General features: G+C 34.6%; 1 protein-coding gene across 4 annotated transcripts in view; it reads left to right on the top strand.

Moving 5' to 3' along the window:
- NOVA1 (NOVA alternative splicing regulator 1) overlaps positions 1-24,719 on the top strand; it is a 157,307-nt gene that overhangs the window by 34,011 nt on the left and 98,577 nt on the right. The window contains exons 2-3 of one of the 4 annotated variants that reach the window (XM_061159051.1): positions 15,109-15,210; positions 16,497-16,557. The exons of 2 other annotated variants lie outside the window; for them this stretch is intronic. The gene's annotated coding sequence lies outside the window, so the exon portion shown is untranslated. The remainder of the gene's footprint in view (positions 1-15,108; positions 15,211-16,496; positions 16,558-24,719) is intronic. One more of the 4 variants, XM_061159050.1, reaches the window with a different exon arrangement.

Genomic DNA, 24,719 nt, shown 5'->3' with positions numbered 1-24,719 from the left:
TCACCATCTTCCATAGTACTCTGAGAGGCAGTCACTTTGCATTCTTGGAGCTGTTCCTTGTGGCATTTCCACATTTTTAAATAACACTTTTAAGCTGTTCTTTATTGATCTATCAGTTTTATTATCAATTTATTTCCTGTTATTAATTGGGAATTTACTATTCTTATATTTATCATCTCATTATTTCAATGTACTTACAATTACTCCATTTTTATATGTACTCCATGTACATACAATTCACTCCACTTATTGGATAAGTATGTTGCGTTAAATCACTAAATATTGTTTCTTTTTGAGCAAAGTGATGTATTATGATTGTTTCCTTTCTCCTATAACTTTTTCTTCTGGGACAGAGTTAGTAATAACCTTATTTTTATTTGCTCACTTTTTGTGTACTACTGTTTTTCCTCTAAATGTTTCAACAGACCTGTAACATGCATTATCAGTACTTTTTGAGTGCTCAAACATGGTTTCAGACTCTGTATCAAATTTGCTTTTATTTGAGGAAACCTTTCCAACATGATCTGTTTTACAGTCCAGATTGGTTGCTTTCTACACCCAGTGCCTAGAGGACATCTTGGGACTTCCCCTGGCTGTTCTATGTTAGATTCTTTATGTCCTGAGTCCCACCCTTTCCTTCCTCTTGTTCCTCCTTTATTTTATAGAGGTATATTTTCAGATGCTTCCTGATAAAGAGGTCATAAAAATTTGCTTTCTTGAAAATATCTTCATCCCATCCTCATATTTGGTTGCGTATTAGCTTATGTGTGTAATTGTAGACCTTAGGTACTACAGATTTAGTTGGAAGCTCTGTGTCTAGAGGCAGGAATTGTTTTCTGGATGGCTTCATTAGAGTAATCAAGCAAACAGCCAGTATTAATCTTGGGAGATCTGGGATTGTGGTATCTGTATCTCATTTTCTTAAAGGTTCTCCAGTGAATTTTCAAGTATTCTTTCTTGGATAATTTACATCTGTCTGCCAGCAATTAGGAACCAGTTCAGGTCCAGCTGAACCTTGTCCTTTCATTCCTATCTACATTATACTTGGCAGTTCCATGTCAGGAAGATCTCTGTTTCAAGATACCCGACTCTCTGATCTTCTAGAGGCTGAAGAGGACATGTGGAATGAGGTGGCTAACCTATGTGTGGAAATGTTGTCTAGGTAGCCTTCTAGAGAATCCCTCAGTATTCAGTTCTTACGTACCCCAGCCTGAGGTTTCATTAGGCAAATTATCTTCTTATAGTCTCCTTATTTTCTGCCACTTAGCTTTCTGGATCCTGTGCTGTGCTGAATCAATCACTAGTCTTCTGCCTGAGTTTTTCATTTTCCAAAACTTTGTATTTGTTGTTGTCTTCTCTACCATTCTCTTTGTTCTTCAGTTTTGTACTTTTTTTGTTATCTTAATGGAATTTCAAAAGGAAGCATCCTTAATTTGCCATAATTAACCATAACAATAATGGTAATAATAAGACTTGCTCTATATTTTAATATTGATTTTGTTTTAATCTTCAAACAAATCCCATTAGAAAGACACTGCTAGTATCCTCATTTTACAGATGAGGGAACAAAATGATAAGTTGCCCAATATCACATGACTAATAAACAACAGATAGATACAAATCTGCAGACTTACTTTTTAGAACCTGAGGTTGATACTTCATCATTATAGACTAAAAGTCTACAATATGTCTCTGTGACCTCTAGGGTTGCTTTAACATACAGCTTAAAACTCACTTTACGTAAGACAAATCACTAGACTTTCATATATCTAAATTAGAAGAAAACCTCGTATCTTATAAATATGTATACACATATACACCCCACAGGCCACACATGGAAATCATTACTTACTACTTATGTGAAGAATAATTTTTTGGTAATACAAAACTTTAAGCTATCAGTTACCACTTAATGCCATTCCCCTAAGTAAAAGTTTTAAATGCTATTTACTGTCTGAACTAGGGCACAGTGTCCTACACATTAAGTATAATTAAATAAAATCAGAGGACTGATAAATTTTAGTTGATATTATTAAAATTTTTGTTTAAAAATTTTAGGAAGAACAGAAATACAAGATTTGTTTACAAGATTACAAATAAATAAAATTTTTGTTTCTTTAAAAAATACTGTGGCCAAACATGTGAAATTTAAAAAAACAGTTCTACTTTGAGTGTCACCAGTTTAAAATAGATCTTTGATACAGTTTGGTTTTTTCCTTTTACAGTAATCATAAATCATTTCTATTTTGCGTAATTTTTCTATCTTTCTATTTCTTCAGTGTAGACAGAAACCTATTGCCTTCCTGCTGAGAATATAATTTCTGAATCTAGGCGATGTACTGTCAGCACAGTGAAGCAGGAAATTATTCTTCTGTGTCAGCTGCTGCTGTTGAAGAATAAGGAAAGTTTGGGGCGGGATGCATTTCTATTATCTGTACTCACAGATCTCATATGACATGCAAATAGGTTTTAATTCAGCAGAGTTCAAAGTATTTCGTGACAAAAGATACTCTCTGCTCTTGGTTCTTTCTCTACTCCCTCTAAAAATCCCAAGTGCATTTCAAAATTCCATGCTTCTATGTCTGTTTCAGTGGAAGTAGTCATCAAATTTGTTCCACTTATTCAAGTCATAGAGCACGTGGAAATGATGCTCTTTAGGACATTGGGAATATTGGTATATTAAACTTAATAATAATAGTAGCAACACTGATAATGCTACTTATAACTAATGGACTTATAACTAATGGACATAAAGTTATATGGAACTTAATATGGGCCAGAGACAGCTTTGTCTCTACATGCTTTCCACATACTGAATTAGTTCACACAGTGATCCTGTGAAGAAAAGACAGCAGAAAAGATTAAATGATTTGCTGACAGCATGTATGTATACAGCATGCAGGTATGTATGGTATATGTAGTCATATGTATGTAAGCATATACATGCATGTAAGTGTATATATGTATGTATGCATATGCATACATGTATAGATGCCTAGGTATATCTATACACTTATGTGTGTGTGTGTGTGTGTATACTCACAAACCCATGTAAATATATTTTCTCTATAAAATTAGAGGCAGGGATAGGATTTACGTAGTCTGCTCCCAGGGTCTGCCCAGTTAGCTAATATGTTGTACTAATAGAATAGTCTCGTATGGGCAACTTGTAGGAATTAGCAAATATTAAAAATTAGGTGAAAATCTCAAAATCTGTCAGTTTTATCCCTTAGTGTAATTTTTCCATGAATTGAGAAAGGACTGCTGGTACATAATTTTCATCTCCAAAATGTCTCAGAAACTTGTATTATAGAACACCACTCTGTTGGACAGTCTCTACCCTGCGTCTTTACATGGCATAGACAGCAAATTTCTGTTTCCTTATCCAATAAAGTTTTGATTTTACTAAATTATCACAATGAATGATTTCAGTATTAAATTTCTATAGCTTTGTGGTAGAAGAAATTATAATGCTCATTCTTTTTACATTTGATGAAATTATTAAGGACATGTATTATTAAAATGACAAATTATATTTTAGACGTCATAAGGGGCTCTGAGAAATTCATGTATATTTTTGTCAGCCTTAAAGTGGAGATGATCTTAGAGTCATGAAAAGCCTATGTTTATTTTTAGTGTTATTATAAGGCATAAATTTGGTATATGATCTCTTTTAAATATCATTCTTGGATATTTAAGTTTGGAAATGCTAAGAACAGTTGATAATAAGATAGTCTCAAATATAAAACTGTCTATATCATATAAAAATGATACTAAAATTTATAGTTATCCTGTATTTAAAAAAATGGACATTCAGTATCCTTCAGGAGTATGGATAGATCTACACACTTTAGAAAAATAGCCACTTTTATTTTAACTATAAAGGGTGGAAAACTATTTCCTTCTCTTGTGAAAATCATCTCATAGTTAATTTAGAATTTCCCTGTTTCTATACATTTTCCATTGCCTCTAAGTAATTTGCATGATGTGTAGGCAGGGAGGGAAAACTTATCCTTGAATTCTTTTAGTCAGAAGTTTTCTATTTCAGTTTGCTGAAACAATATTACTTGGTTCCGTGCTAACATCATCAAGTAAGCTGGGGAATTTTAGGATGACTAAAGTAAGTATATCACAAATACTAAAGAGAATAATAATGTTAAACCCCTAATACTGTTATATCTATGGCTTTATCTGGGTTCCTGAAATTAAAATAGCACATTGTTAAACTTAACAAAATATCTTGGCCTATTTAAAACTTGTTACCTACTTACAACTCTCCTATATATAGATTATAATTTTATTGGGCTTTATGGCATGATTTGCCTTTATAAACTAACATGCCCTGTGATCCTAGAAACTTAAAATATTACTTGCATGTGATGACAGCAAGTTTGGGTAGCTGTGTGTTTAGATTTATTTCTTATTTTGAATGTATGGAATTCTTCTTAGGCTCTGTCACTGTGTTCTGTTTCAAGTGCAGGTAGCCTGAAAAAGAAGCTTTACATTGAAAATGTGTTTTTGTTTTTGGTAAAGCTATAAAAATAGCTTTACATAAAAATGTCATTAGAAAAATGAAAAACAAACAAAAATCTTACCTTGATAAAATCATTTCATATCAGCCATTGCAACAGTGTTACCATGTTTCTCTATCTGCATTGCACCTAAGTCACCATATTTAAAAATCATATAATATCTTTTTTATAACTTACTTTCACATTTACTTTCATGACCAATGTGGAAAAAATCATGTGTCACCATTTGCACTTAGATTTTGGGGGCCTATTTCTGTTTCCAGGTAATTATCCTAAACTTTTTTACTTGTTGGCCTCATTGATAGAACATCTACTTTTTAAAAAATAATAGTCTGCACTTCTTAGAGTAATTTTGGCGGTAGTGGTAGCTCAGTTGCTAAGTCATGTGCATCTCTCACAACTTCATGGACTGTAGCCTGTCGGGCTCCTCTGTCCCAGAAATTCTCCAGGAACACTGGCGGAGGTTGCCATTTCCTTCTCCAGGGGTTTTTCCCCACACAGGGATTGAACCCAGGTCTCCTGCATTGCAGATGGATTCTTTACTGGCTGAGCCACCAGGGAAACCCAGAGCAGTTTTAGTCTTACAGAAAAATTTAGCAGAAAGTCCAAGGGAGTTGCCATATGCAGTTGACGCTTCATATTGGCTACTAGTGTCCCAGGTGACACAGTTGGTAAAAAGAAAAAGCGTCTGTCAATGCAGGAGATGCCAGAGACGTGGGTTAGATCCCTGAGTCAGGAAGATCCCTTGAAGTAGGAAATGGCAGCCCACTTCAGTTATCTTGCCTGGAAAATTCCTTGGACAGGGGAGCCTGGTGAGCTGTAGTCCATGGGGTCGCGAAGAGTCAGACACAGCTGAACACGCACACAACTAAGCACTTAATACCCACGGGTTCTAAAGTCTCGGATTCAAACAACCAAGGATTGAAAATATTTTGGAAGAAAAAAATCCAGAAAGTCCCAAAAAGAAAAAATTCAGATTTGTTGTGTCCTGGCAAATAGTTACATAGAATTTACATTGTATTAGGTATTAGAAGTCCCGATTGGGCTGATGGCTTAGCCTGTAAAGGTATAAAGAATCCATTGCCTATAATGTGGGCGTTCAGTTCAGTTGCTCGACTCTTTGCTACCCCATGGACTGCAGCACGCCAGGCTTTCCTGTCCATCAGCAAATCCCAAAGCTTACTCAAACTCATGTCCATTGAGTCGGTGATGCCATCCAGCCATCTTATCCTTTGTTGTCCCCTTCTCTTGCCTTCAGTCTTTCCCAGAATCAGGGTCTTTTACAATGAGTCAGTTCTTCACATCAGGTGGCCAAAGTGTTGGTGCTTCAGCATCAGTCCTTCCAGTGAATATTCAGGACTAATTTCTTTTAGGATTGACTGATTGAATCTCCTTGTAGTCCAAAGGACTCTGAAGAGTCTTCTCCAACACCACAGTTCAAAAGCATCAATTCTTAAGCACTCAGCTTGCTTTATAGTCCAGCTCTAACTCCATACATAACTAGTGGAAAAACCATAGCTTTGACTGTATGGATCTCTGTCGGCAAATTAATGTTTCTGTTTTTTAATATGTTGGTCATAACTTTCTTCCATGGAGCAAATGTCTTTTAATTTCATGGCTGCAGTCACCATCTGCAGTGATTTTGGAGACCCCCAAAATGAAGTCTCTCACTGTTTCCATTGTTTCCCCATCTATTTGCCATGAAGTGATGGGACCAGATGCCATGATCTTAGTTTTCTGAATGTTGAGCTTTAAGCCAACTTTTTCACTCCCCTCTTTCACTTTCATCAAGAGGCTTTTTAGTTCTTCACTTTCTACTATAAGGGTGGTGTCCTCTGTGTATCTGAGGTTATTGATATTTCTCCTGGCAATCTTGATTCTAGCTTTTACTTCATCCAGCCTGGCATTTCACATGATATACTCTGCATATAAGTTAAATAAGCAGGGTGATAATATACAGCCTTGATGTACTCCTTTCCCAATTTGGAACCAATTTGTAATTCAAGAGACCGTGGTTCAGTTCCTGGGTCAGGAAGATCCCCTGGAGGTGGAAATGGTGGTCGGTTCCAGCATTCTTGCCTGAAAAATCCCATGGATAGAGGAGCCTGGCAGGCTCCAGTCCGTGGGGTCACAAAGAGTCGGACACAACCAAGCGACTGAGCACACAGGTATTATAACTAATACAGAGATATTTAATGTTTATGGGAGGATTGCGTAGAGTATATACCAGTATTGCACAGTTTTATGTAAGGGACTTGAGCATGCTTGGGTTTTGGTATCTGCAGGAATCCAGGGCTAATTTCCCGTGGACACTGAGGGTTGACACTACTTTTTTTACTGTCCATACTTCTGACCCCCAGCCCACCCCACCCTGGCACACAGTTTTTTCTTATTAACATCTTACATTAGTATGATATATTAAGATTCAGTGTGATACATTAATATGATACATTAAAATGTTAGTGTCTTTACAAATGTATGATATGTATCCATCGCTGCAGTGTCATGCGTAACAGCTTCACTGTCCCAAACATCACCTGTGTTCTACTTCATCCCCCTTTTCCTCCCCATGCATCTCGTGCACATGTGGTAAATCATTTCAGTCCTGTCCTACTCTGCGACCCCATGGACTGTAGCCCACCAGGCTCCTCTGTCCATAGGATTCTCCGGCAAGAATACTGGAGTGGGTTGCTGTGCCCTTCAGGGGATCTTCCCAGCCCAGGGGTTGGATCCGCATCTCCTGTGACTCCTGCATTGTAGTTGGATTCTTTACCCCTGAGCCACCAAGGAACCCCCCATGCATCTCTGGCAACCATAAATCTTTTCACTGTATGTATAGTTTTGCCTTTTCCAGAATGTAATATGCTTGAAATCGTAGAATATGTAGCCTTCTTCAGATTGGCTTTTTTTCATCTTGTAATATGCATGTAAGCTGTCCTTATGTCTTTTTTGTGGCATGGTACCTCATTTCTTTTTATATGACAAGGATATACCACAGTTTGTTTATTCATTCACCTTGTTGAACACCATGACTGCTTCCAGGTTTTGGCAATTATGAATAAAGCTGCTATAAACATTTGTGTGTAGGTTTTTTTGTAGATATAAGTTGTAGCTCATTTGCGTGAATGCCAAGGAGTGTGATTGCTGAATCATATGGTAAGAGGATGTTTAGTTTGAGAGAAACAGCCAGACTGTTTTCCAAGTTGGCTGTACTGTTTTCCATTCTAGCAGTGCATGAACGTTCCTGTTGCTCTGCATCCTCAGTAACATTTGGTGTTGTCAGTGTTTTGGGTTTCAGCCATTCTAATAGGTGTGTAGTGGTATCTCATGGTTGTTTTAGTTGGCAGTTCCCTAATGACTTACTGTTATATCCCCATCAAATCTGTATCTTAAATTTCTAATCTTCTAGTACCTCCTGACCTTACGCCTTTATATGGAGTTAGGATCTTTACAGAGTTAGTCAAGTTAAAGTGAGGGTAGTTACAGTGAGTCCTGATCCAATATGACTGGTGTCCTTATAAAAAAACGGGAAACTTGAACACAGATACGCATGCAGGGGGCGTGCCATGGGAACCTGAAGACTGCCATCTGTAAGCCAACGATTGAGGCCTGGAATCTGATCCTCCCCTCACAGCCCTCAGAAGGACCCAGCCCTGCCAACACTTTGATTTCAGACTCTGGCCTCCCAAACTGTGAGATGATTAATTTCTGTTATTTAAGTCTTCCAGTTATGGCAGCCCTGACAAACTAATACACATTTGATTGATGTTCTGCATCTTTTCACATGCTCATAGGTCATCACTTTTTTGTTTGGTGAGGTGTCTTTTCAGACTTTTGGCCCATTTTTTAAATTGAATTCATTTTCTAGTTGTTGAATTTGAGTTTTTTTGTCTTTTTAGATTACTAGTCCTTTATCATATATGTGTTTTCTAAATAATGTCTCCCTATCTGTAGCTTGTTTTTTCATTCTCTTAACGGGCTTCTTTGTTTTCATCAAGCAAAAGTTTTTAATTTCAATGAAGACCAATTGATGAATTATTTTCTTTTATGCATTGTGCTTTTGGTGTTGTATCTGAAAAGTTATTGTCAATTCCAAGGTCACCTAGATTTTTCTCCTATGTTATATTCTAGGAAGTTTATAGCTTTGTCTTTTTCCTGTTTTGAACTCATTTTTAATTAAAGGTTTATTTGTCTGCATCTAGATTTTTTTTTTTTTTTTTTGATACAGATGTCCAGTTAGGCCAGCATGATTTGTTGAAAAGGTTATTCTTTCTTCATTGACTTTTATTTGCTTCTTTGTCCAAGATCCGTTGACTATATTTGTATGAGTTTGTTTTGGGGCTCTTTATTCTCTTCCAAGGATCAGTTTTTCTGTTCTTTGACTGATATCAAACAGTCTTGAATACTGTTACTTTATAGTAAATCTTTTTCTTTTACACCAGTGATTAGAATGTTTAATAATAAAATATCCCTATGTCACTTTACACAGAAGAAGTCCTAAAAGATGTGTAACAAAAATAAACAAAAAGACAATCTTGTATGTGAGACCTCCAAATGGCAATTTCACTATCTGGACCTCAGCTGGGTTTTAGGTTTTATGTACAGTTACTATCTGTGTGTGTGTAGTTACTTAGTCGTGTCTGACTCTTTATGATCCCATGGACTGTAGCCTGCCAGGCTCCTCTGTCCATGTGATTTTCCAGGCAAGAATACTGGAGTGGGTTGCCGTTTCCTTCTCCGTGTACTGTCTTTTTTTTTTTCATTTATTTTTATTAGTTGGAGGCTAATTACTTTACAATATTTTAGTGGTTTTTGTCATACATTGACATGAATCAGCCATGTATTTATTTACATGTATTCCCCATCCCGATCCCCCCTCCCACCTCTGTCTTAAAGTCTGATAGAGTCAGTCTTCCAGCTTTGTTCTTCTCTTTCAATATTGTGTTGACAATCTGGCTTACATTATTTACTAACAGTGAATTAACATGTAAGTTTGAAATACTTGAGTTTAAATGATTTTCTTTATACTTTTCAATACACTTGTAAATGATAACATTTATTCTTATATCCTGTGAAAAAATAGACTAGAAAAAAGGTATAATTATAGAACTTAGTTTTGTAACTTTGTGAGTCATATTACTTACCTCGTGTTGTATCTCTGAGAACTGATTGATAAAATATGTTATATACCAGGCATGATTTAGGATAAGTGATTGTAGAATGAACAGGACCATTACACAAGGAGTTGTAAACATGAGTGTGATAGGATCCTGTATTCTCTAAAAGTGTGACATTTAAACAGAATTATTTTGTATTATTTAGTCATGTAAAATCCTGATACCTTAATTTATTTTAAAAGATATACCTGTTTTCAGAGAATTCCTATTAAATTTTAATTTGAATATTAAATAAATGGAAAATTTAGGGGACAGCGCAAAGTTATTAAGATATAAATCAAGGCAGAATATTCTTTAAAATTGTGTTTCAGGTTACTCCAATATGAATATCAAAATCGTTCCTTTAAAACAAACATTTTAAACTCTTGTTTTCTTTTCTTTTTTCTTCTGTGGATCCTTTTCGTCTTCAAGCTTCTAAGTTCAGTATCCGATTTATGGGATTTTGCTTTTTAGTTTCTGTACAACCTAGTATTCTCTACAAGTGTATATAATATTTATATTTGTTAGTTTTTATAATAAGACAGTATTATTTGCAAATGTTCAAAATATTTATATAACTTTTATACACAAGGAAATCTAAAGAATTCCTTATGAAATACTCGTAGTTATATAATTACTAGTTCTTAAGAATAAGAAATTACTTGTTCTTAAGAATAAGAAGTAATATGGTTATGCAAGTATTCAGCCTGAATATTTTAGAGAGATGAAAAGCAAATAAATCATTTACTAGCTCACTGGTGTTAACCATTTCATAATAAAGTATGGCTTGGGATGACGGGGATGGAGAGTTAAATGGGAATGCAAACATGAAGTTTTTTATTTTTCTCCAGCGTGACCTTTGTTTATGATTGGTCACATCAGTTTTTTGTTTGTTTCTTTACTCCAGGGAAATATTAAAACTTTCTGGACACGTCAGAAAATCAATTTGGTCTGACTTTAGTAAAGTCAGTTTAATCTGACTCAGTTTGAATTTTAACCTTATAGCACAATTTAAAACAGCTTTTCCCCTTCTACTCGGTGCTGCTTAGGCTGTTCTGAGAGATTGTAGTGTGGAAGGGGTTGAGTCTAGTCATTCAGGCTGCTCATTCCAGTGAGTAGAGAATGATCTGCTCTTTCATTTATATTCCTGTTTGTCCTCCTGAGTGTTGGTGCTTGGAGGAGAGAGGCAAAAAGGGAAAAGATGCCCCTACTTAAGTGGCGCATCTTTTTTATTTTTTCTATTTCTGATCATCTGAATAACCCTCATGCGTTCTGTAGGGAAAGAGGCAAGTACTACTCTTTATGTGTCAGGTGTATTAAGCTTTTTGGGAGGATGAGATATTTTTGAAATGTCACCCTGTCCAGTTTGTCTTTGTCTACTCTTTCTCAGTTTCTGCTTCTCCAGTGTGCACCCAGCCCCAATGGGACCCTCATTGTCTGGAGGCATAAATCCAACTACTTTGATACCCTCACTCTTTGCTGTTTTTAATAGTGACTCCAGTTCTCTCTGCCTGTTTTCCATTCCACATCTGTTTTCCCACCTCCCCATATAGGCGTGGCTAGGGGGTGTGGGCATGGGATGATAAGCAAGTCTAAACATAAGCAAAAGTCCAGCTGAGTGATGAGGTAACCAGTTTTCCATTCATGCCCATCTTTTAGCCCACTCTGATAGGCTTTGGGCTCTTGGAAATAGCGCTGTCCAACTACATTAAGTCAGTGAAGCAGACTTTGATGATTGAGTCACTCAAGATGGGCAGGGGTAGGCAGTTTGCAGTAAAGAGAAACTAAACTTGTTTAGACTGTCTTTTAAATGTGAAACACTTGAGTGGTGATTTTTTTTGTTCATAGTCGTGGATTATAATGCCAGTTTCTGTCTGTGGGAGAAGTCCCACCTGATAGTCTGTTGGTAAGTTTTCTCAAAGTCTTGCTGATACTTCTTTCTTGCTGTCTATCATCAGTTCCACCAAAACAGCTAGTGTGAGCCTTTTTAAAGATTGAACAGGTTATATCTCTCTCCTAGTCAAGTTACTGCAGTGGCTTTCTCTAACAGTTACAAATCTGAAGTCCTTATATTATCCCAGGTTAAAGCTTGATCATGTGGCCTACAAGGCCTTACATCATCTCATCATTTGTTCTTGTGTCAGATGTTTGCTCTTGCTGCTCCATCTGTCAGCAGTATTCTTACCCCAGATCGTCAGTCTGTGGACTCCTGCCACTTCATTCTTCACTCATACAATGCTGCTTCCTTGGGTTTTCTTTGTACACTCTTAAAATAGTGTATTCGTCACTCTTTTCTCATAGCTTGCTTTAGTTTTAGTACATTGGTGAATCATTTTCTTACATTTTATTATATACTTAATGGTTTCTTTAATGTCTTGTCTTTTCCATTAGCATATAATCAAAGGACAAATCACTGGCTCCTTTGTTCAGTGCTTTGCCCAGTGGCTAAAATGGGACCTGACCCATATGAGAAAGTCAACTTTTTTGTTGTTGAGTGAATGAATGAATGAAATGCAAGCTACTTTCTGTACTCAAACTTTAGAAATAGCTTTGATTTATCTTATAATTTTTATCCTCTTAGTGTTTTACAAAGTAGTGTGCTTTAAAATTTTTTTACCAATCTTTTATCGTTCTTAACTGTATATTCCCATTGCTAGCATCCCAGTTGAACCATCTGCACCTCTAGTTCATCTCCCATGCTGCTGCTGGAAATGGTTTTTATAATAATACTTCTCAAAATGCCACTTATGTGGAATAAAATATTGAAAAATTCCTTAATGTGATTGGGCCTGTGCCTCTTGTCCTTCTCTTCACTGACCTTTCTGTGCGCTCTATATTCTGTGCTTATCCTTTTCATTGTAGTGCTCTGAATGCTTACTATGCTTCTTTCCTACTTCTCTGCCTTTCCTTAAAGCCTCTACTGTTTGTTCTTACTGCTATATATTTTATTGGTGTGTGAATACATAAAATGTAACACCTATCATGAGAAGACTCAAGGAAAAGCACTTTACATTTGAAATGATTGGGAACAAACTATATAGTTGCCCTGTCTGCCATTATTTCAGATACATTTGCAAGCTTATTCCTTCACTGAGCATCTTTAATACATGGTAGCAATTTATTTGTCAAATTTTAATGGGTGTTTAAAAGTTACCAAAACCTTGAAGAGCGTCATGCACACTATTTTGTAATGCTATTTATAATAATTGTAAATTCATTTTAAAGGTAAGGTTTATCTACATATTGTAACTCTAAAGCTTCTTTTTAAAGGATGTGAGGATGTGTATGTATGAATATTTGTTGTATCTCTTACCTCAGAAAATTAAACAGTAAATAAAATGGTATATGAAAGTAAAAGTATTATTTGTATAACCTTTTCAGAAAATGTTTCCTTGATAGATTCTTCCAATTTAGATTTTTTTTGTTTGAAAGGCCAGCCTGATAAAGAAAGTGAAATAACTTTATATAAACCGTTGAAGCCAATTTTATTTTCATGTCTGAACCTTTTCCAAGTAAGTACTGTGTCATAGAAGGGACCATTGTGGCTTTTCGGAAAATGTAGACTCTAGGAGTATGTAGCAGTGTTCCAAAACTTGCATTTAGCACTTTTGTATCTAAACTAATGCAGAAATGTGTAGCTTGTGATGTTGATCTCTTTTAGAAGACACACCTAAATAAAAGTAGAAGACACAGCTAGGTAAAAGTAATATATTATGAAGTTATATAGCAGTAAACAAAGATGGGGCCCTATTAGGAAGTTTTGTCTGATATAGCTCTTTTGAACAGTTACTACTATTACTGATAATAATGGGTCAATATTAGGTGCTTTCTGTCAGTTATTTCATTTAGTGGTTGGAACTTCCTGGTGTCTGTTCCTCACTTTACATAATGAGCTGCTCAGATTTAGGAATTTGATTTAAATGATTACTGTTCCTTATTCAGTTGAATGTCTTCACATTATTTACCAGTAGTTCCTTAAACTTGTTTGGAAAATCACAGAGCCTTTTGAAAACCTGACAAAGGCCCATTTCCCATAGGGAAGAAATATACACCTGTATAATATATCTTCAGCGTGCAATTTTGCAGAATTCCTGGTTTTCCTAATTCCCATATGTAGACCCCAGATTGGGAATCCCTGATCTATGTCTTCTTTTAATAAAGAGACTGGGGAATTCTGCACTTTTTCTTCCTTTGCAACCTCTTGTCACTTAAAGTAAATAATATTCCTTTATGTTATGACTTATTATAGAAAGAGTTTAAGAAAGCTGAAAGGAAATTGTAAGCTATCTCTGACCTCACTGAATATATGCCAAAATAAATCTGTTATGACAAGTGAGATTCAGATAAGTTTGATGAAAGAACACTTTTTAATGGTCTGATGTGTTGGACTTTGCATCAAAGCATTTTCAATCTGTTTCAGGAGCCTAAATGCTATTTTGAAATAATGTAATCAGTTACCTCTTCAGATTAGCATAAATATAGTAGCTGTGCCTAGAGATAGATCAGAAAATACCTTCACGCTTAGTGATTCAGTGATATTTCTCAGAGAACAATTTCTGGATTTTTATCTTCTGATGCCATCAAAGATAAATCATATACAAAGGGTGTTGTTTTTATAGTAGAAGTAGGATATAGTAATTATTTTCTGTATTGATAAGCTGAAATTATCATATAATTGGTGAATTCATTGTTTATATGGGCAAAGGAAGAAGATGTATTTAGATTGTAATTCATTGTGACTTTGAGGAAGAGACGATGTCATTTTCTAATTAGGTCACTTTTAAAGCTCCATTATATGAAAAATAGCCCTTTATAGTTTTTGAGGACTGTTTTTTTTTTTTTTTTTTTTTTTAATAAAATGTTTAACATGAAGTAATTAAGAATTTCACAGTGTTTTTCCTTAACAATTCTTTTAGATATTTTCATGTTACTTCTGTTTCAGTTTTGATATCTCACCTATTTTGTTTTTACCCCTTGAATTGTTATCTAAAGCAAATAAATGGGCCAGAGTAAAGAATCTTACTGTATACATTTACCTGGTTTTAGGAAAATTACTATAGAAATAATGCTATAAGTCAGTAAAGAATGTTTGGGTTTAATTTTTTGACCTATGTTTCAGTAATGATACTTAGTTATATTGTGAACTGAATAACTGTATTTTTATTTTTTCTGTCTCATTCTTAACACTCAGTTCTTAAGTGAGTAGTAGCCTGTCTGTGTAAGGCTCTTGTGACCAAACGATGTATCCTGCTTTGCTGTGGCACAGTTTGCAGACAGCCCCTTTTGTTGTCGAATGTTCTCATTTTCTATAGTACTTTTCATCCCTGTATATATGTACAGGAGTCACTTCACCCACCACCGAATTGCAGCCACTTCTGAGGTGGAACGCAGCAACTGTTTAACAGCGCACTTTCCCCTAGGTGCTGCCAGCTGTAGAAGAGATTGTACATGGTCCGGTACGGAAGGTATTTCTCCACTGTGCCATCTGCAGAGTGAGACTGACTAGGAGTACTACATAGACTGTAAGTTTCTTGTGTACCCGCCCTAGACTGGAAAACCCAAAGCGAGAAAATAACACAGAACTGGGAAGCACCGTTGAAAAATGTATTGAGGTCAGTTAAGCTTAGGACTGCTCTCCCTGGCTCTACATTTTTTAAGGTCATCTAATTTGTGATTGGTACTGATTACATAGCAAATGAATGGATGCACTCATTGGAAATTATTTTATTCTAAAAGCAGATGTAACTAAAATGCTTTATTAAGTACTTCCCTTTTAATGAAACTTGAGAATCTGTTTGTTTTTAAATAATTTTCAAATGACCAAATCAATATTATATAAGATTTTAGAGCTATGTTCTTAAAGTAGCAAATCAACTTATAATTCCATAAAATATCCTAATGAGCTTTGCTTGCAGTTGTCTATGCCTTAGTCTTAATTTAATGCTTTCACTCTTTTTGTGAAAGTTTTGCAGCAAAGCCAGTTTTTGATGAATGTAGTTTTGATTTTTTGTTTTAGAAACATTGTTTAAAATTTTTACCATATTAAAAGAAAGCATGGGAGAAAAGAAACAGTAAAGCTTTTGAATTCTCCTTCATATCTGAATGAGATCCTTGGAATGTGAGGGTGGGATATTTGAAAAGAACAGCATGTATACTATCTATGGTGAAACAGATCACCAGCCCAGGTGGGATGCATGAGACAAGTGCTCCGGCCTGGTGCACTGGGAAGACCCAGAGGAATCGGGTGGAGAGGGAGGTGGGAGCGGGGATCGGGATGGGGAATACGTGTAAATCCATGGCTGATTCATATCAATGTATGACAAAACCCACTGAAATATTGTGAAGTAATTAGCCTCCAACTAATAAAAAAAAAAAAAAAAGAAACAGTAAATATTTGAACTTCCACTTAGCATATTTTAGTTGCTCGCTCCCATTTAATTATTTAATAATTTCCTTTTTTCCTTTGTAAAAGCAATTTTACAAGAGTGCTACTTTTGTAAGTTTGGCATGGTTATGCTTTGTAGGATAGGAAAATAACATTAAGAACCACTGTGTCATTTTAAACAATATGATATGGATTGTTATATTTCATTGTTTTGCTTTTTTTAGTCAAATAGTATGACTTACTAGTTATCTTTGTGTGTGTGTTGAGTATGGGTGTATCTATAGACATTTATATGGCAAGAATTAGACTCTTTTAGTCTTTAGAAAGTCTTAATCTTATAATACATAGTGTCTTTTGTTTTAGGTAACTTTAACATATGTGTCATAACTTAAATGATATTTGTGTACATCTCTATACCTATAGATTCTCAATGAAAGCAGATAAAAGCCTCTCTGGGCCACAGTTTGTTTACTTGTAAAATGAGGTGGGTGGAAAAAATTATTTTCTAGAGACCATTTCTTTAAGTGTTTTCTGTTCCACTAAATAGTAGAATTCAATGTATTCAAAATTGTACCTTACATTATGTAACCAAGATATTTTGGTTCAAGTGATTTTGTTCTACTTAGAATATTATTTGTACTTATTAAATACCAAGTGGTGCTATTTTAGAATCAAATAGGAGGTCTAATTTCCTACAAGATTTGTCAACTGTCTCTAATTTGTAGTGGAGTTACAATGTTCTTGAATAAATTTTTTTGAGAATAAATACAGTCTGATTTTCATCAGGAAACATCAAGTATATTAGGAAAAGCTAAACTTTATTTACATTCAGAGAAGAATGTACTTAAATATTGCCAAAAAACTAACTTTTAAAGGAGATTTTAACCCTTACTTGCATATACTTAATGCTTCACTCAGTAGGCAAAACATTAAAAAAGTAAACATCAGTATTTTTAAAAATTTATAGTTTTAGACATAATATACTTGTGTTTCTCTAGCAAGAATGTATTTTATCAGTATGTGAAATATTTGATTTGCTATAATTGGTTCCTTTGCATTTTCTACATGCAGTGTAAGTATTAATCCTATTCATCTTATTAACTGAAATACTCATACTAGACAGAATAAACCATATGTTTTATATATATACATATATTATTTTAATGTTTTAGTGAAAAGGTACAAAGTATACCTGTGGTGCATATTTGAATAAATATTTTTCAGTTATACAGGATATTTAGTTGTTATATTTTATATCTTCTGTGGCTGATGAAATTTAATTAGATTCATATGAAACGTATAATATACTCCCAGTGTATGGTATTTGGAAAAAAAGAATTATATGGAAAATTTCATTTTTATTTAATATGCTTGTGTACTATTTGAATTTAATGAACATGTACTGCTTGTGCAATCAAAAATAATGTTGATGTTTAAGTTCAGTTGTACATTTGAAACATTAGTTTATTTAGAAATTATTCTCATTGCATAAAGTATCTTATAGATGCTTAATATCTCTATTTAATTTTTTATTTTCCAAGGGGGAGTTTATTATTATATTCTGAAGGGCCTGAATTGTGGTCAGACATATTAATCTATATTCTCTTCATAATTTCAGAATTCAGAAATAAATACTAAATCAAGAGTAGTTAATATTAATGAAACCTTTATTTTTTCATCCTCCGTTATAATTTTCTATTTGAAATAGGAAAAATGAATCAAATCCATAGATAATAGGAATTTCTAAATAATTGTATGTACTTAGACCTCCAGCTTCCCTGGTGGCTCAGAGGTTAAAGCATCTGCCTCCAATGCGGGAGACCAGGGTTTGATCCCTGGGTTGGGAAGATCCCCTGGAGAAGGAAATGGTAACCCACTCCAGTACTCTTGCCTGGAGAATCCCATGGACGGAGGAGCCTGGTAGGCTACAGTCCATGGGGTCGCAAAGAGTTGGACATGACTGAACGACTTCACTTTCACTTTCAGACCTCCAGCAATAATGTTCTGGCAATATCTAGTTTCCAATTAGAGATTTTAAAAATAAATATTAAGACTAGCTGAAGAAATAAGTGAAATTGATGAGAAAATAAGCTACCCAGAAGTATACTTTGAGTGTGGATTTTAACTTAAACTAATTTTTTTTTAAAGCACACATTTTAAAATAGTTTCAATACATATTTTAGTTTCTCAGATACTCTCCTCAGTTTTACAAAGTACATACTCTATCTTTTAGATTGGAGATATTTTTAGATCCATCCCAAACATATTTTTTAAAAGTTATTTGGCTTACCAAACTTTTGTGATACTATAGGGAGATAAAAAACTTTCAAATATTTTATTGTGAACAATGGGGAGATGATTTTGTAATTTAACGTTAGGTGAACAGTTCTTTTTATTCTAAATGGTTTAAATTTGTGTTACTTCATTTAATAAACTTTTGTATTCATACAATATTTATTTTTTGTCATCCAAAATATAATTATGTTCCTAGAAAAATACATGCGTTTGAATGTATATATTTTAGAAATAAATGAGAAAAGATCTTTTCCCCAGATAACCTCTGGCAAATATATGGAGATAAAATCCTCATAGAATGACCTCAAGCTTTGCTATATCTTATTTTATATAAATTTCTGCCTATTTTATGAATTCTGCAGGTGTTTATCAGTATAAATTGAATTGGTTGAAAATTTTAAATGTTTAAGTTTGCTTGAAGAACTATTTATGCCACAGGTTTTAATGCAGAATTTAATAAGCCTTCTTGTTTTAAAAAAATTTTAACTCTGATATTTCAATGTGTTGTGGGTAAAACTTGTGATGTGTGTATGTGTATGCATGTTTGTGTGTGTGTATCCGTGTATTTCTAATGTATTTTCTGAAGTGTGTTTGGAATTCTGATCACCACTTTGTAGCTATTTATTCAAGTGTAACTTGCTTAAGAAATTTAAGGGTACCCCCCCCCCAACCTGTTAATTGAAAATCATTACACCTACCTCACAGGGTTGTTGTGAGGAAAAAACAAGCATGTGAAAGAGTTCTTAGTGTATACTAGACATGCAGTATATGAAAAATGAGTGTTACTAAAACCTTTCAGTGGCCTCCATTGTTCTTTAGAGAAAATCCAGTTTCCCTGTCCAGGCATGTGAACTGGCTCAACTTCATTTCTTCCTGCACGTATTGATTGCTTGATTGATTGATACTGAACTTCTTACAATTCCCAAATACGCCATGCTTTCATTGTGCCTTTGCCTGCCTGCAACATTCTTTCCAGCCACTCACATAGCCCTTTATCCTAGGCTCCTATCGGTTGTATGACTCAACCCAATCCTGTGGACATAACTTTAATTTCTCCTAACTGAGGTGTTTGCTACTTCTATATGATCCTGTAGGCTTTGCTTCTTCCTGTTCTAGCAGTTATTGTCTGTAAGATAATACTTGTACTTGTCTGTTTCCTCTGTGTGGCTTCCCTGGTAGCTCAAATGGTAAAGAATCTGCCTGCAATGCGGGAGACCCAGGTTCGATCCCTGGGTCAGGAAGACCTCTTGGAGAAGGAAGTGGCAGCCCATTCCAGTTTTCTTGTCTGGGAAATCCCATGGACAGAGGAGCCTGGCGGGCTACAGTCCACGGGGTCTCAGAGAGTTGGATATGAGTGAGCTACTAACCCTTTCACTTAATGTAAACTCACTGAAGGTGGAATTTGCCTTTAACTTATTTTCTCCAGTACTTAGGAGTTTCTGCAACTCAGAACATGAATGAACATTTTACAAATAGATGTAGGTTCTCCCTAAACAAATTCACTGTATATATATGCTTAGATGATTGTATGCCTTCAAAAAATAACTTAAAGCATCTATATTTATAGATTTCAGACTTCACAATAATCAAATCAAAATTTTGACCTTAAAATCAGACTACTTTGCCCACCATTTGCCACTTTCTATGGATTTATTAAAAGAGATGAACTCATCAGGGTGCTTTACTCTATTTACTTTATTCTTTTTGTCACTGAATATAAAATCTGAACTCTGAATATTATTTTTTCCATATCTTACTGCTTTTCAAGAACCTGTCTTTGTTCTGCCATGCTTTTGCTCTTCTTCCTTTCTCTTCCTCTTGCGCTTCTCTCTCTCCCCATTTTTTTTCTCCTTTTTTTCCTTCTTTTCTCACTCTCTGGCATTGCAAATTAGTCTTAATTTTCAGGCAATAAAAAAACAGGCTAAGAAGTTAAAATTCCAAACTCTCATCCTATGTAAAATTTCTCCCTTACATCAACCTTACTCAAAGCAGGCTTAAAAATCTGAGTGGGGAAGGACATATCAACTAGTAGACTTTCTTTTCTACTTTTTAGTTTTACTAAATATTTTTTTTTTTTTTTACATTGTTGTATTGGTTTCTGCCATACAACAATGCAAATCCGCCATAGTTATACCTACATTCCATCCCCTCCCCGCATCCCATCCTTCCAGGTCATCCCAGGACTCCACCCTGGGCTCCCTGTGCTACACGGCAACTTCTCAGTAGCTCTCAATTTCTTCTGTCTTATTTTTCCTCCCTCTCACTGTGCAGGTCCTGGGTCTTCCAAAGTTTGGACATTAGAAATAGAGAATTACTAATTGGTAGTAAAGGTATGTTGGAAATCTGAATGGGTTCTTTCTGTTGCTTTGAGGGGTTTATCAAGGATTCCTGCTGCCTGAGGATAACCCGGTTAGAATTTATACTTCTTTGTCTTTGTTTGACTCCCTTCCTTAGTCTCTGACTTTCTGGTCTACCTCTAGCCTCTACTTCTAGTGTCATCTTGTTCCTTTTGTAGTCCTTTGGGTAGACTTTCTTTAAAAATGGCTCAGGACTAGGTTCATTCCCAGTATCCTTGTTTGTCCTATGGGAAAATGTTTATCGAGTCCATAAACTCTGGAATGGAACTCTGGGCCATTTCTGAGGTGGTAGCCCAGAGTGAGCTCATCTTGCCCCCTTGCCTTTAGATTTTGTTTTAGTCCTAATTCCAGTTCCTGTTCCATTCGTTAAGTGTCCTGTATTCTAAAGGGCATAGGGCAAAATCTGAGTGAATCATATTTCTGTTTATTCCTCAAACAGTTTATAAACGCCCCTTCTCCAATAGATACTTTTATTTTTTTATGTGAATGATAGACTAAAGGATACATGAGCGGTTTATGGCCCCAGTCTTTCCAAGTGTTGCATAGATGATGTGTCACCTCAGCTCTTGTACTTGGAACCTATTGTTCTCAGCTTTGGATCCTTAGCTGAAAGTGTAAAAACAGGAAAACTCATATTTTAACATCCTTTTAAATCACCTACACTGAGGCCCTTTTGGGCAGCTGGCATATTTATGAATGTTCATTCATGTCTATTGTTCCATGCCTTGTCTTAAGCTATTTTGTGACTTTGGGGTATTCTTTTTACCTTTTCCTCCTGGTGGAATCTTACTTGGTCTTCGATGCCCATTTTAGGTGAAGTCTTTACTGGTCTTAGCAGTTAGAATAAGTGCTTTTCTCTAGTGTGCTCTTTGCTCTCACTAGTACTTTGTTTATGATATTATTGTATTGCCTATAAGAATGGCTATCTTCCTACTAGATTGTGAGCATTTTTGAGACAGCCACTGACATATTTCTTAGTGAATATCTTACTTCCTTTCTATAATATATGCAGTGTATTATTTGCTGAATTTATGAATCTCTTCTGAACATTGAGATCAGAGTTTATAATACTATTGTTGAGTAATTCATACTAATATTTTTATTTATTTATATCCTTGATCCAAAAATATTTGAGGGTGCAAATAATTTGAGAATTATTTTTATGCCTCTAATTTTTTTTAAGCTAGTGGTATTGCATTTTATTTACTCTTAGGCAAGTGCATTTTAGATTTAGTTCTGTTTTGGCTCAGTTGATCTCCTTTCAGTTTCCTTGCATTTCTTTATTTTTCTTTCTTGTTTTATTACAGTTGATTGGGTCAGTGGTGATTAAATAAGGGTAACCAAGTAATCCAAGTAGGTTCAGATTGAAAGAAAATTCTTTCTTTCTATTACAGGATTTTTTTTTTTCTTAAGTTCCTCAAGTTTTCAGATTATATCACAAAATATGGTCAGAAGGTGAAAAATCAAACTGTCAGTTACCAAGAATGACCTTTGGTTACGAGAGAGTAGTGTGCCTATAACAGAAAATCAAATTGAAGCTGTATTTGTTGAGAGTAAAGTGCTTTTTCAATCATACTTTAATGGATTACTATTTTGAGTGTATACTATACAAAAGTTGACTTAAACAGTTTGAGATCTAGCATTGAATTTCTGCTATTCCTTACCATAATAATTTAATGCAATCTTTATTGCTGAAATTTAGCCAAAAGTAGGATTCTTTAATATGTATGGTCAGGTACATATTATTATCATATGGTCAGGTGATAATTAGAGAAGTGAAAAGTCAAAATGGCATTGTAAGTACAAATAATTGAAAAATTCCTTTTATGTTTAAAAATCTTTTTTTTCCTGGAAACTCTCAAATAAGTGTAGATAGTATACTAAAAAGTAGAAGAGGGAAAAAAAATGTGTTCTGTTCAAATCAGATCATCAGAGTTTGAGAGAAGTTAAATCAGTTATCAAGAAAATATCCCAGTAATATTTTGCTCCTTATTTCCACATTGCTGTTAAATACGGATTATCTCATTGAAAATTTCAAAGATCTGTACCTTATTTACTAACGTTCACCAATATGACTGATGACACTTTTAACTCTTAATTTCTGATTTTTATCAGTTAGCACTTCCTAGCCTAGGAATCTTGGTGAATGGATATTCTAGCCTTTATGTTAGCTGAAATAATAAATATGACAAATCTCAGAATCAGTTGAATTTCAAGCAGTATTGATGCAAGAAATTGTAGTATATGTGATTACTTGTATGAAGTCATATTTCTTATACCAATAAACTGTGTATTTGCACTTGATAAGAAGGAACAAACTATAAAATATGACTAATTGCGTTTTAGTTTTAGTTATCAAGAAGCTTCTCCTGCTACTTTACTCTTTTCCCAACCATTGAAGTAATTTAAACATTCTACTTAACAAAATTATTAAAATTATTTTGTATTTTTTCTTAGCTGAGGTGAATATTGCTGTATGATGGAAGTTTGATTTTAGAAAGAACAAATTTCTGTTTTTGTAAGTTTTTGTTAACATACTTGGGAAGAGTAAAATTCAGGCAAGCTTTTAGGAAGCATATGGTATATATAGCCAGCAGTCATCAAATAGGAAAATCAATACTTAAAAATATAGTTTTTTGAAATACGCTATCTAAAATATACTTTTTAAAAAATTTGTCATTTTGGTTTATTTCCCCTTTTAAATGGCTCTATTTTTTAATTGTGATATTGTATAGGACTTTAATATAGAAACCCTGTTTTAGTGGGTCAAGTAAAATGTTAAAAATTAAAAAATAATGAACCCTAAAATTCATCAGAAAGTTACCTCTGTATTTTATCCCTAATCTTAGATAGTGATTTAATACATAATACCTTACTCATGTTATGGATGTAAATGCAAATAATAAGAAAATTGGCCATTAATTGATAGTTTTTCTATTTCTTTTTTTAAATATTGACTCCATATTTTCCTATAGTATGCAGGTTATGACATACTCAGCATGTCTGAAACCAGACCAAATCTTTAGTTCTCTGTTATCAATTCTGCCTCCTGACCTCAATCATTCTTTCTATGCTTCACAGTAAACCTATGATGCAGGGTCAAAATATTACTGCCCTCCTTGCCTTTGATTTGAATATCATCCTACTTATTTCCAAATTCTCATTGTTTGCTTTTAAGATGCCTTGAAGCAATATACTTCATTCTATATTTATTGATAAAACTCCAGTTCATTAATTAGCACTTACTAAGATTTGTTTACTAGTTTTGTCTTTCTATTATCTTTTCTTTGCGAGTAGAAGCCACATATTATTCACATTTGTGATTTCCATAGAGAATATCATCAGTAAATTCTTTCTGAACTCACTCAATTTATTGTGAGATGGTTGATTCTTAATTTATAACTCTTAAAAATGTTGAATGGATTGCTGAAACATAGGTCAGTCCCACATTTAAAATCAGTCACACATTATTCCAACTAGGTGGAATTCCTTCCTATTAGTTTTAACATTACCAGGAAAGTACCTTAAATGAATTCTAAACAATAATCTAGAAAGAACACTTGACTTGGTACTAATTGTAAATGTGTTCAGTCGTTTCAGTTGTCTCTGACTCCGCGACCCTGTGGACTGTAGCCCTCCAGGCTCCTCTTTCTGGGAGATTTTCCAGGCAAGAATACTGGAGTGGATTGCCATGCCCTCCTTCCGGTCTTCCTAACCCAGGGATGGAAGCTGCGTCTCCTGCATTGCAGGCAGATTCTTTACCCTGAGCCACTGAAGAAATCCCCTGGTACTAATTATGTAAAAACAAATTTCCCTGGTCATATGCTAATAATACTAGTTTGTAACTAGTTTGTAAACTAGTTTGTAAACTCCTGTTAGAGCTTATACACTGAATTGCTTCTTTTTTCTTTGATCCCATTTTAAAAATAGTCATGTGCAATTTTGAGAAAATAGTTTTAGCAGAAAGCAACTAATACATTAGTTCTCTTCTTGC

The sequence above is a fragment of the Dama dama genome, chromosome 13, assembly GCF_033118175.1.
Source record: "Dama dama isolate Ldn47 chromosome 13, ASM3311817v1, whole genome shotgun sequence".
Lineage (NCBI taxonomy): Eukaryota > Metazoa > Chordata > Mammalia > Artiodactyla > Cervidae > Dama > Dama dama.
Note: the sequence above shows the minus strand (reverse complement) of the source record. Positions and strands in the feature narration are given on the sequence as shown.